Here is a 14079-nt window from a genome sequence, read left to right as displayed (position 1 = left end):
TACCAATCGGACACATACGATTTATGACATCATAATCTGGTCTGAAATAAATTGTCTGCTCATACTTTGGGTTATGAATGGAAATTAAAAAAATATATTGCAAGCTTGCTCTTTATATAAAATCTAATGGTTTATTTCTTCTGAAATGTTTCACTGCAATCAACCATTCGGTTTCAGACACTTCTGTTTAAATTTGGCACATTTCAATTTTAGCACAGTATGAAATCCATATAGGTGGCTGTACTTAAGGATCAATATTTCGATATTATTCCCTGTCTAAAAATGTTGTTTACGTACTTATGCGCATGGTAATAGGGAGCTTTCGATTTGCGCAACGACGCGACGCTAAAAACGGATTTAGGCCTTCTCATGCATGACCTTTCTACTTTTTCTGAACAACAGATTTGGCCAATTTGCGTCCTAGAATCCACGAAACAACAACTCGACGGTCGCGCATGCGCAGATGACTTTATGTGACGCCATTACGTTCTACTATTACTCCGCAATATTAACTATTTCAATTGGTAATTCGTGTTGGAGATTATTGTGAGATTCGAGCCTGGCGCTTAGTGAGCGAAGCGCGTGTTCCCATATTTATTAAAAAAAAAAAACTTTTACCATTGCAAAACATTTTCTATAAAAATTTGTTTAGTAAAATTACTGGCACAAATCAACAAAAAAAAAAAAAAAAAAAAAAAAAAAAATCACATTAATACGGTAGTGTTTAAAGTACACATAAGCCTATGCCTAGATATAGAAAATGAATGAAAGACTTTCACGTTCCCCGGCGCAAATTTCATTAACGTAGGATAGTTTGGTAAAATCTCATTGAAACTATCCTTATAGAACATATTTTGCGCATGCGCTATTTTGATTATGAAAGAACGACATACGACGCACCATTCACTTTTATGGCCTCGGGATTTAGCTTTTGTATTAGAATCAACGCAAGAATAAAACAAGTGATTGATAGTCTGTTCAATATTAAGAGGTAGTTAGAAATCACCTAAAATCACCTTATTTGGCGAATTAGCGCCCCTCAACTGCTCATCGTTCCCCCACTTCGCATTCACGTCCCCCATTTTAGCACCCCCATTTCAAGACTTCTAGATACGCCACTGTCTGTCAGGCTGAATGATCATATGCTCCGGTCGCGATTCAGTCATTGTATGGGCTTTGTAGTTGAAGCAATGCAAAAATAAAACAGTTGATTGATTTGATAGGCCTACATTTACTACCAGTCTGCAAGTACAATACTAAATAGTTCTTCAATTAAAATTCCACTATGTAAGCTACGAAACTTCGCCCGATGCTGCAAAGCTGAGAATTCGCAAAATGATGCCCATACAATGGTCCACTGGCCACCACTATCTGCTTTACGATAGACGAGGTTACGTGAAGGATTCATCCATCTTAGATGATCCTCCGTCATGCAATATAATAGGCCTAAAAACAAATAGATTTTTAAATTCTTTTTCAATTTTTTTTCATTTTTTTTTTTGAAATTCATGTCTAACATAAGAAAATACAAACAAAACAAGTTGCATAACATAAATAAATCAGCTTCTTTTATGTTTACTTTGAAATATTAAGTTGAAACAGTCTGGATGTTGATATACCGGTAACAGACTGAAGGATCTAATGTTACTTGATTATAATAATAAATTGCATACGGTGTATCTGCAACTAATGTAAAGTACTCATATAATACCAAACTGTGCTCACTGGACCCTTTGCTGAATTAGGCCTAAATGTCCATTTAATATATAATATATAACATTATTTAAAGAGCCGCAGTGGCGTAGCTAGGTTCTGAGGGGCCCTGATTCGAGAGATACCGTCGGGGCCCTTGACGCATATAAATTAGCAATTACTACTCTGTCACTGAAGTAAGCCATACTAATACCATCCCCGCCAAACATCATTCCCATGAAATCGATGTATTGTAAAATTTATTATTTTTCTTTTAAGCTGAAAGTAAAAGTACCAATATTGTAACTATGATCATTTAAAGAGAAAGAAACCTAAAAAGGTCATAATTATTGCGTTTGGGTTGATAAGAACCAGCACTGGTATCTCCGCATAGTTTATTTCCATTCCTATCAATAGAGTAGCCCTCTCAGTGAAAAACACTGCTCTTCCAATGGGCTCCACAATTAAATAAAATCTTCAGAATAAACTAAACTACAGTAAATCTTAATTTATTATCTTTTGAACTATAAGTAAAGGACAGTCTGGTATGCTTTTCTCTTGTCGAATTAATTCGGCTTGAGACATTAACAACTTGATTCTCTTGCTGGAGATCGTATGTACTATTGAATTGTATTACGTTTCTAAATAAATCATTAACCCTCATGTAATGTGTTTGCTTTTGGTAGGTCTATACCGATTTCTTTGTAAGCAGTTTTAATTATTTACAGTAGTCAAATATTGTCAAACAGACGAATTATCGACAAAGTGAATGTTATTAATAATAGAGCACTAAAATCCAAGGGTTTAGCTTTTTTATGCTGGACGGTGGAGACAGGTGATCGTTGTTTGAATGAAGTTGATTTTACAGTTGTCCTACCCGAAGATTTTATTTTTATTTTTTTATTTAGATAGCAAGAAAAAAAAAAGAATAATTATAGGATGATGAAGTGATGATGACGACGACGACAATGATGAAGATGAAATGAATGAGTGATGGAGACACTATCATCATATATCTGCTGACTTGAAATTTCATAGCCGCCTCAGCCCCACCTTGGTTGGGGTGAGGTGCGGCTTTGTTTAATTTACAGCACCCAAGATGTCTGGAAAAGGCACCATCAGACTTTGAAATTGTCTTGATTTGAAAATTAGAAACCTTTAGCCACCACAATAATCTGTAATAATGAAAAATAACCGACACTATCGTTAGTGCAATCTAAATTCAAGCAGACTTTTACACATGAAACTGCAATTTCTATTGTGAATTATTTAAAAAAAAGTATGAAATTTCACAAAAAGAGCTTGAGATAGGGCCTGAAAGCGTAAGTGTCATGACAGGTAAGTACACTATGATAATGCAGGCTAAAGTGAAGTGAGTTCAAGCTGGAATTAATGAGCCCCAAAGTGCCCCTGTCATGGTACAGGGACAAGCGCCCCAACAATCATAGGACAGATAGATTCGATGACAAGCGATATTTGTTGGTAACTTATATTGGTGGTCAGGCTTTCATGAATGCATAAATGACGATCTGTTCCACTGAGATCGGCGTTTGAGTGACAATTTTTACAAATGGGCATAGGTGCATTGACATGTATAATTTATTATTTTAAAGTTAAATTAACAATTTTAAATGATAAAATTCAGTATAGAATATAAGGATAAATATTATTAATCAATATTTTTCTATGCATTGCTTTACTGGGTTTTTTTCTATAAGGGGGCCCTAGAGATTTGAGGCCCAGTTTCAATGAACTGCCTGAACCTGTTGTAGTTACGCCACTGCTAGGAAATTTTAACTTATAATTTGCAATATTATATAAAGATATATACTATCAATCTAGATTTGTATTTATGCATTGCTTTATTAGATGTTTTATAAGGGAGCGGGGCCCTTATAGATCGGGAGCCCCTGGAGCTTAGGGGCCCAGGTTCGACGAGCCTGCTGAACCTGTGGTAGTTACGCCACTGAGAGCCTCTTTTTAATAAATTGTATCCGCTTCGCCCAAAATCTAATTTATTATGTCATCGTATTCATAGGTCCATGGTCCGACACAGCTGTATTACTAGAAATGCGTGGACGCGTCTTAACATCACATATATATCAACTTAACCAGGAAATTCAAATCATGGCCTATGCCATACTGTTTAAATGCAAACGTACGGTACTACACTTTCTGTAATAAATATTTAAAAAACAATTTAATCAGCATGTAAGACATACGTGACAGTTGTATTGAACACTTTGCTTGCTTTAAGGATTTTACAACTTGCAAGTCAAAATATGAGAGTCTATTATTACAGATTCCTGATTATATCAACCAAATATGTTATGTTTAGTTTGAAATATTTGAAAATAATAAAACACACTGGATGTCAATATACCGGTAACAACCTAAATGAAGGCTCTAATGTGACGTGATAATAATAATACTTGGATAATTCTGCTAATGTACTCATATCAAAGACCATTGTGCTCAGACCCTTTGTTGTTATTAGGCCTATATGCCCATCTAATCTTGACTATCTAAAATTATTTAAAAAGCCGCTTTCTAATCGCTGATCAATTGTATCCGCTCATTTCGCCCAAAATCAAATTTACTATCTTACGTTAAAACAATTTTTCCCGCTCAAAATGTAGGCCGCCCAGGCCTAAACGATGAAATTGACCTCGGGCTTAACCTTGGGAACATCACTGCCGATACTTTCTACGGCTAACGCAACAATGACGCGAAAGCGTTCTTGAGACACAATGAGTAAGGCTGATAGGGACACTCCAAAAGGGCCTAAGAAGGATAGACTTTCTTTCACCTCTAAGACAAACTGTAGGCATATGCCTAAGACTGATGATTATGATGAACGAATGAGTTCTATAGAAAATCAGTTACAGTTGCTGACTCAGCAACTGTTGATACATAATGCCAATGTTAGCAACGCAGGACGACATTAGCCTGATTTGTGATAATGCTAATAATAATGACATTATCATCTATGAAAATTAACAAGTTGAAAAAGCACTGAAAAACCGGTGATAATGAATCGTTTCAGATCTAGCAGATCTCATTTAAAAAATGTACCAAAACGGTGAATGTTGTTATTCAGAAAAACTCAACGAAAAAAATAATTGAGGAAACCCAAGAAAAATATCCCGCCCCAGCAAACATACCAGAGTTGGTTGTCCCTCGGGTGAATCAGACCTATGAAGTAATTTTAGTGGTAGAGATTATGTGCCCTCCTTTCCACCTTATAGAAAAGGTAATTCGTGTTTTTAATATATTCAATACTGATCTACGCATGCACCAGGCTCTAACCTCGCATAATCTCCGGCACTAAAATTACTTCATTAAATATCGATCAAACTTCGAACCGTTAAGTTCTCATTTAACCGTTACATTGATTAATGTTAATAATACAGGTAGGCCTACATGAATGTAATTCTAATGAAAAGCTATTATTCATTTTACATTCTGGATATATAAATTGGTTATCAAAATAATTTGCTGTGTGACAAACAACATTATTATATAAAATATACTGGTATGAAGTCTTTCATCTGTTTCTCTAAGTTCAATTGTTAAATGTTGTTACAATATTACGAAAGAAAAATATTATCAGGTTTTTGGTGCACTGCTGAAAAATAGTAGTCAAATAGTGGTTATTTGATGGGTCAGAAAACCAGTAGAGGCTAAAGCCCAACTCAGACAGTAGGGAGCTTTAAAGAAGACGCGGCCAAGTTCTACGACGACCCAATGGAGCGTGAAGACAACGCGGAGACCCGTCCGCGAACTAAAAGTAAATTCGTTACGATAACACGACGCGGCAATTTATTTTTTAGTATTCAATTGCGCATGACCGTGTCAAAGGCGAAATGAAGTAAACAGAGCTCTCGGTAAAACGGCATGTCCTTTGTAACCGAAATAGCGAATTTCTAAGGGTTTAGGCCTAGGCTGACTTTTTGACGATTGCAAAAATATTAGTACCGTAAACATGTTCTGTCTGCTTTGCTTTTCCAATGGCTTCATTTTTCTCTTGAAATACCCTGAATAACCAGTAGTAATAATAGGTACTTTAACATTTATTTTTTTTCAATTGATTGATTATTGTATGACTGTTAATTATTCCACATCCTTCCGATGATGCCTATTATTTATACCAAGTTTTCCATAAAACATCATGTACAGTAGCATTAGTTTAAATATACAGCTGTTATTTCTTACTTATACCATGGTGGAGAATTTCATGCTTACATGATTACAAAATAATTACACACTTTAAATGTAGTATTAATACAGTACTTTACAACTTAAAAAGAAAAGTTTATATTGAGTAATAATTAAATTTAAAGTTTTCAAGTGTTTTAGTACCACTTGATGTACCCTGACTAAGTACATTATATTCAGTTGAGTTTAAAATGTATGTTTATTAAAATGTATTGGTATGACATGTATGGCAAACACAAATAAAGAGAGGCAGGCAAATTTTCAACATTTATAACCTTTATTCTTTCATCTTCGAAAGGAGAAAAACAATAAGTCACAAGAGGTATAATGGATCAAAACTTTGACAATTTTTATTTCTGGATGCTTTCATTCAGGCAACATTGAACCATAAGATAGAACAATGTTTATACAGTACAACCTCTATTATTATTATTACCGGTATTATTAATTGCTATCTCTTATTTTATACATGTTCTGAAGTTTGAATATATTTAATAAATCTTAAACACACACTCTATCCTTTTAATAGTGGCATATTATGCTATTATAATGTTATTCATAGTAATAATAATAATAATAATAATAATAATAATAATAATAATAATCTGGTTTGCAAGCTTTATTGATGTAAGTATTTATATATTTTTAATGGTTATTTAAATTTCATTAATTAACTTATTGATAATTCTTTGTATTGTCCCATTCAAAATACACAAAAATCCTAACAATCATTTTTGAAATTATCTCATTTTAAATAAAAATAAATTATTAACAATGAGTATATTTAATAAATGATCTTTTTTCTCAATTTTCAGTGAACAATACATGTTTAGTCTGTACAGTAATTTGTGTATCATGCTTGTACAACATATATATTTTTATTCTTGACAGACAGTCTACTGTTATTTAAGAGTTATGTCTGTTTTGTGTAATGCAAACATTTCAAGCCAAATGGCTACCACTTTGCAATGTTATCCCTGAATTATTAAACAAATTAAATTGGGTAATTTTTTTTACCAAGCACTGATTCTAGCTAGTTATGGAATTGTGCATTTTGTTAATACAAAGAAAATGTAAGTCAAGAGCATAGAAAACTACTTAAATTATTATTATTATTATTTTTTTTGGTAAAACTCCTCAAGCAAATTATGTATGTAATATTATTCACTTGCTGCATGTATTCTATTCCAGTGCAGGATGTTTGATAATCCATCTGTAAAAGAAAAAAAGAACCCTTTCAAAATTTTCAGGTACACTTATCAGGCTTAAAAATTTAGAGTAAAGATAAGAATCAGGGAGCTAATTATTCTAACATAGAATACAGATTATTTTCTGCATACATTTCTTTTTAAAAATACATAGTTTTCATGTAATAAATTTAGTGAATAATGTAGTAAAAATAATAATAATAATAATAATAATAATAATAATAATAATAATAATAATAATAATGTAGACATTTTCAATGTGCCAATTTAAAAATCATCAGAGTGAAAAATAAACCAGACTTAAGCTTTAGAAAATAACATAATTTTGAGATTCTTCTTAAATAGAACTAAATTTGCAGACTCTGACAGAAATGGGTTTTAACTGAGTCCGGAGAAGGGGTGCCTGAACAGAAAAATAAGGGATTCTGTTTAAGCATAGACATCCATGTTTGAATTTCGGTTAAGCAACATTGAGGTTATTGGAATGGTTCTATTATTTTTTTTCATCCTAGTGTCACAAGGGATTCCATTTTTTAACAAAAATGCATGTAAAAAATGTAGGTAATAGAGTTTAGGGCAAATGCAATACCTAATTATTAGTACATTGGTATATTAGTACTTTTCCTACTTGATTCTTCAGCCACAGACTTCAAAATAAATGGTCTTCTGTTTCATCTAAAAACTAAATGATAATAAATATATTATTACATTATTAATAACCATCCATAAGAAAATATTGAAAAGACAGAAAGTAGGTACTAATATATGAAAATACAGTATATATTTAAAAATTCATTGAGATACATGTACAATATTATCTAAAATAAAGAACCATCCAAATGACTTTAATGAATTAAAATGATTAAATATGTTAATGATGGGCTTAATTAGTGTGGAAAACAGGTTGAAATACCTTGGAGAGATTGAGTGGCTAAATGCATATTATAAAAAGTATAGCCTTAATATAAATAATATAATTAAAATAACAGACATCTTAATCACATAAAATTTCTCCACACTAGCTGCCTCACAAATCCAGTAATTTAAGGATGAGTTTGTGATTATCCTTTATCCACTATAAAGGCTCATTCAGGTAATTTGATATCATTTTATTATAATTTGCCCTTCAATTGAATTTTATTTTTTTTTTGCAGTATTTTATAAAAGTGTTGCTTTTAACTTTGTCACTGTAATTTTTTTTTATAAACACTTTTTATCATATTCTATGCACAGCAACTACATTTTAATGCATTTTATAACTGAATATCTTTTTTAATTGTTTAAAAAATATTTTATGGTAATTTTGTATATTATATTTATAAACTTTATGTCATACACATAAATTAATATTTGTATTTATTTTATTTTGTTGAATGGGGCAAGGAGGTAGAGCATTCCTTCCTTATTTTTGATTTGGGAATAGGCCTATATGCCTCAGCCCAGGCTATATACTTATTACAGTACTATTATTATTATTATTATTATTATTATTATTATTATTATTATTATTAATTAGGGTCTAGGCATCTAGGCTATGTCGGGTATCCTGCCCAGAAGTAGTAGACTCAGGTAGGAAGGAAGGACCTTGCTCTCTCAATCTCATGATCCGAGTACGACTAGGCCTACAATACAAGTCTTTTATAATTACTACAGTATGCTAAGGAAATACAGGCCTGTGCTCTACATTCGATCTAGGCCAGGCCTATAGTGGCATTATAATTTCATGCATAACCATAATTAATAGAAATTCTACTTATCTTTGTATTGTAGTTAAATCAATTTGCTTGAATAGCCCGCACCTAGGCCTAACGCTAAGTAAATAAAACGTGCAAAGTGTGTGTATCGATCATGCGCAGTTGAACAAAACAAAATTCACGTTGCCGTTTTCTGCCAAATTTCACGTCGAAGAAAAGTTGAAAAATCGAAATCAGGCATGCGCAGTTGTGTCCAGGCGTCATTAGGTCGTCGTAGAACTGGCCGTGTCTTCTTTCGTAAGCTCACTAGTATCATACGACGCAGCCCGACGAGATTCATTGTCGGGTACAGTCTTAAGCCGTCGTGAGAAATATTAAACATGTTTAATAATCTACGATGCGACTACCCCCGACGCAAACCTACACAGACTATGGCAAGTCGTTTTATCATTTACCTCTGAATTACAGTTAAAACGACTAAAACGATAAAACGGCTTACAGCCCGACGCGACAACAAACCGCGTAGGGCTGCGTCGTACGACGCTGTCTGAGTTGACCTTAAAGGATAGGCCTACTTCTGAAAAAAAAAAAAAAAAACCCAAAAAACAAGTGATCCTAATGTCTATTTTGTAACAGGTTATCTCATCCAGGTGAGTGTAGGCTTATTTCTTGTTCTACAACGTCACGAATCTAAAGTACGGGACGTACAGAAACGGTTAATGAGATACAGTTTTTTTTTTAATATTTAAAAGTGTGTATAAGAGACAGCCCCACGTCCGTATGTCAAATATTAACCTGAATAACAACGTTATTTTAAAGAATATTCCTCCATTTTATTTTAAGGCTATACCAGGGAACAGTTAAATTAAAGTAAGGACTTAAGATGTTAAAAAGATAAAACAGTAAAGGAGAAATCGACGAAAAAAAAAATAATTAAAAAATGTTAAAATGACCAGAAGTATGAAATGCTTGAAGATAAAAAGTCCGGTAACGTTGGCTCCCAGAGTAGAGTATACTCATCCCACAGGCTGTTTATCTTTTTAACTTCTTAAGTCCAGTTAATTTACTTTAATTTAACTGAATAACTTTCTTTTTGCCAACTAAATTTACATAATTTTTATTATTTGACTTTTTTAAATATTGCAAATAATAATAATAATAATAGTAATAATAATAATAATTATTTTATTATTATTATTATTATTAATATTATTATTATTACTTTATTATTATTATTATTATTATTATTATTATTATTGTTATTATTATTATTATTATTATTATTATTATTATTGTTATTATTATTATTATTATTATTATTATTATTATTTTGCTTTTTGATAAAGGGGATATTAGCCTAAAGATCTGTGCTCTGCGCAGCACATGATTTTATTATAGCCTCCTCCACATATATTTTATATTTTTATGTTATTTGTGGAAAATAAAAGAAATCTTTAAAATCTGTTGCTGAGGGCGCCAGCAACGAGTATACTCGTCAAAATCGGGTAACATTCTAGTGTTTATTACTTCTTCTTTGTTATACATTGTAGAACCACAGACTCAACGGTAGGTAGTTCGGGGAAGATACGCCTAGAAGATAACGTACAAATGATGTATGTTTGTTGTGTTGTGTTGCTGGTAGTACACTCGAGCGGCGGCACAATTGGGGACGCCCTTTGATCATAGGCTATACCAACCCATAAAAACAGCGGACGAGATAACTCGCACTTGGCGTAGTCAATAAAAAGTACTGTTCCCTGGTTTGTACATGTAAACTTGTTTTGGCACACGGGAAGGAACCTTAAAAAAGGTCTGGCAGTCAACCGTGATAACGTTTCAAAGTTAAAACACAAGAAGACCAGCGAAGAAAGACAAATTTAAAAGTACAACAAAACAAAATTTTGAATAGGCCTAATATTAAAAAGACGAGTGCGCAAAGCGTTTAAATGTTTAGATGTTAAAATAACAAGTTAAACATATTAAAAGTACTACCATGCCAGTAAACTAGTGTTAAAAAGATTCAGTGTTAAAACCAGTAAAATTATTCAGCATTTAAAAATAAGCGCATAAAAGTTGAATTGATTAAATGTATTGTGTTTGCAACAAATGCATAATCTGGTTCGATTTGTTCTTGATTTGGTACTAAACCTGCCTCTTAAATTCTCAACAAATTGACAAATACCGTAAATGCTTAAATAAGCGGCACTGGGCTTATAACATTTTTGGAGGCTTAGCGAAATAAAAAAAATTACGGTAACTGAGTGGATGGCCTGAGTAATTCATAATACAATTTGCAGTCTTTAACGCTTTTATCAATATATAAATTATCTATGCTGGTTAGACTATCCTTAATAATATTTTTGGTCTATTTTAATGCGGGACATACTTTTCTTGTCCTTCTGATCAAGATTTCCATAAATACTGATAAGACAATACGAAAGTACACTCTGATCATAGCATAATAAAATAAAGTCGAAAGCACACAATTTATGTTGTGGAACTTCATTTTCCTCAAGACATTCTTTGTCATGCTTTTTTACCAAGTTTGTCCGACTGTGTTTGTAGCCCATTTTAGTTTATCAATAAAAACACAGCCTAAATATTTGTATCCATTTACTCTTTCAACTTCTTTACCATCAATAATGATTGGGTAGATGAGAATACACTTAGTTGAAAAATCTATAATTAATTCTTTACTCTTAATTACAGTTAACTTTAGATTATTTTTTTTGCTCAAGTTTACAAAGTCAACCACTAAATTTCTATACAGAGTCATTATTTATGTAACCTATTATTACCGTGTCGTCCTCAAATTTTATTACAGAAAATGAATAAATAAAACTTCTGAAAACAGTAGTGAATAGAGAAACAATAGGTGAAATAACACGAGGTCGTGGGTTCGATCCCCACACGAGCCAGGTTTTTTTTTTTTTTTTTTTTTTTTTTTTAAAATCTTGATTATTGGCTAGTATTTAAGGACGTACTGTGTATTTGGTACAAAAAAAAAAAAATAAAACCCAAATATTTGATAATAATTTTTTGGTACATTTGCATTTGTTTTTTTTTTTCTTCTCTGTTGTTGTTAAGCGCCTCGAGGTTGTGTCAACGCGAGGCGCTATATAAATCCAGAATTATTATTATTATTATTATTATTATTATTATTATTATTATTATTATTATTATTATTAATATTATTATTAGAAAGATTTCTATTTATTTTAACAAACTGCAATTTGTTTTTAAGCAAGCTGAATAACCAATTTACGATATTTGGTTTATCAGCTTTATTAATTGGAGTCTTATCGCCTTTCTCCCCAAATAACCCTCACATTGGGAGTTCGGCTGGTTAAGGACAATGCTTGTATCCTTATCTGTCGGTTATGTTTGCAGTTAGCTCAGGTGCTCTGCACTAAGACTAGTCCCCTAGAGCCCAGCCCAAATTTTCGATTTCCGATTAGAATGAGGCCAAATAAAGAATTATTATTTAAAAAAATATAGATGTAGGAAATACATTAAATTTCTGATGCTGGATTCTGACTGCTGGAGATTGTCCAGCTGCTGAATCCCGGTTCACGACTACTATATATCATTTGAACTACGGCTTATTTATAATGTGACGATCATTCCAAACAAGACAGGGAAACATCTTCATCATAGACAATGATGGCTTCCATTTATATTTAGTTTTCTCTATTTTAGGAAGGAAAGAGAATTATGTTTACTTTCTTATTATTTATACAAACTAACTTGCCTTAAATTTGCACAATTTGGTTTTGTTTCATTAGTTTACAATCTAAATTGAGCACATTTCTATTTGACGTTAAAAGACGAAAGTTGATTAATGCCTGAAATATATGATTGTATGTATTGTAGCCATTGCGGGAGAATACATATCAGACAAAATGTTGATATAATTATATTAAATAGGCCTATTTTCTTATTATTTTCTCAGATTTTGTAGGTCTATGTATTTGTTAATTATGCACTTATTGTTGTACATATTTTTTGAGGACATTAATGCGTTTCATTACATTGTCCGAAAAAAACAAACACATTTCCCTCATTATTATATATTTTTGATTTGGTATGTCAGTAAAATGACGACTAATGCGTTTAATTAAATTATTCTTATTGTGTTTATGTGGAAACATAATTATTACTTCCTTTTTTAAATAGTGTATTGTTACACAATTTATTATTATTCATCTAATAAATTAAAATCACAAAAATAAAATAAAATAGTTTCAACCAATATGACGTATTAAATGCAACCAATCACAAGTTAACAGGTGATATCGAACACCTTTACTAAAGTCAATTAAACGAGGACATTTTACGTAGTAAAGGCATCTGAAATATTCGCTGGTACATGCATTTCTTACTCTATATTTTATTTTCGTATTGACATCTCGTTAAAATAATAACTTATTGAATACATAATTGTGCAGGTAATAGATATTGCATTTCGATGCTAAAGTGAGTTTACTGGTAACATATGTTGATTAGACTTATAGAAAAAAGCTAATAATGTATTCTAACTGATTTTACTAATCATATAGGCCTATGCTAGTATCATCAAATATCTATATTACCGTTATCGTCTACAATTATTATCTCCAATCATTATATTTATGGTTATCACCACCAACACCACCATCTTCAACATCAGAATTTTCACCACCGCGACCATCATCATCATATTTTTCTTCATTATCATCATCATAGTCATCAGTACCATTTAAGATCGATTTAAATAATTATTTGCTATCGAACTGTGGGCCTCTAATTTGATATGAGTTATTAAAAACATTGCGAAATTAATACCACCATCTCTATATACATCATCATAGCAGACCTTTCCGGATTTAACAACTAACCAATCGGAGCAGGCGTATCCTACAAACACGCGTTATCCCCCCCCCCCCCACAAAAGTAAGTATATGCGTATGTTTTAACACTGTCGTTTTGCGGGACCACTGCAGCAATATCCAAGGGGCGTGGCTTTGCGGAAAGGCCCATTACCATGTCCCGTCTAATGTCAATCATTTTGAACGTATAGCCAAGCTGTTCATGGTGTCTTAAACTTAGTTTTAATAATTTTCGTTAACTTGTAACCTCCATTAAACGTTTGAAAATTGGCCTTATCCACATTTTTCAAAACTGTTCTACCACATCTAAAAACTAGTTGGTATGATAATAATACGATTATTGTGTGCCTATTAAACAAGTTTAATATAGTATTATTAACGTAATATTGCCTAATCTCA

The 14079-nt window shown here is 32.1% G+C and overlaps 1 long non-coding RNA gene across 1 annotated transcript; it reads right to left on the bottom strand.

Annotated features, from left to right (window-relative positions):
• Positions 1-7028: 7028 nt before the first annotated feature.
• On the bottom strand, positions 7029-9080 carry LOC117106141. The gene is made up of 2 exons (XR_004445006.1): positions 7708-9080; positions 7029-7123 (listed from the first exon to the last, which is right to left on the bottom strand). It is a non-coding gene; the product is annotated as an uncharacterized LOC117106141 (long non-coding RNA).
• Positions 9081-14079: the final 4999 nt, after the last annotated feature.

The sequence above is a fragment of the Anneissia japonica genome, unplaced genomic scaffold (assembly GCF_011630105.1).
Source record: "Anneissia japonica isolate Jap-2015-1 unplaced genomic scaffold, ASM1163010v1 scaffold288036_len564833_cov171, whole genome shotgun sequence".
NCBI classification, from domain to species: domain Eukaryota; kingdom Metazoa; phylum Echinodermata; class Crinoidea; order Comatulida; family Comatulidae; genus Anneissia; species Anneissia japonica.
This window is presented reverse-complemented; position numbering and strand designations above follow the sequence as displayed.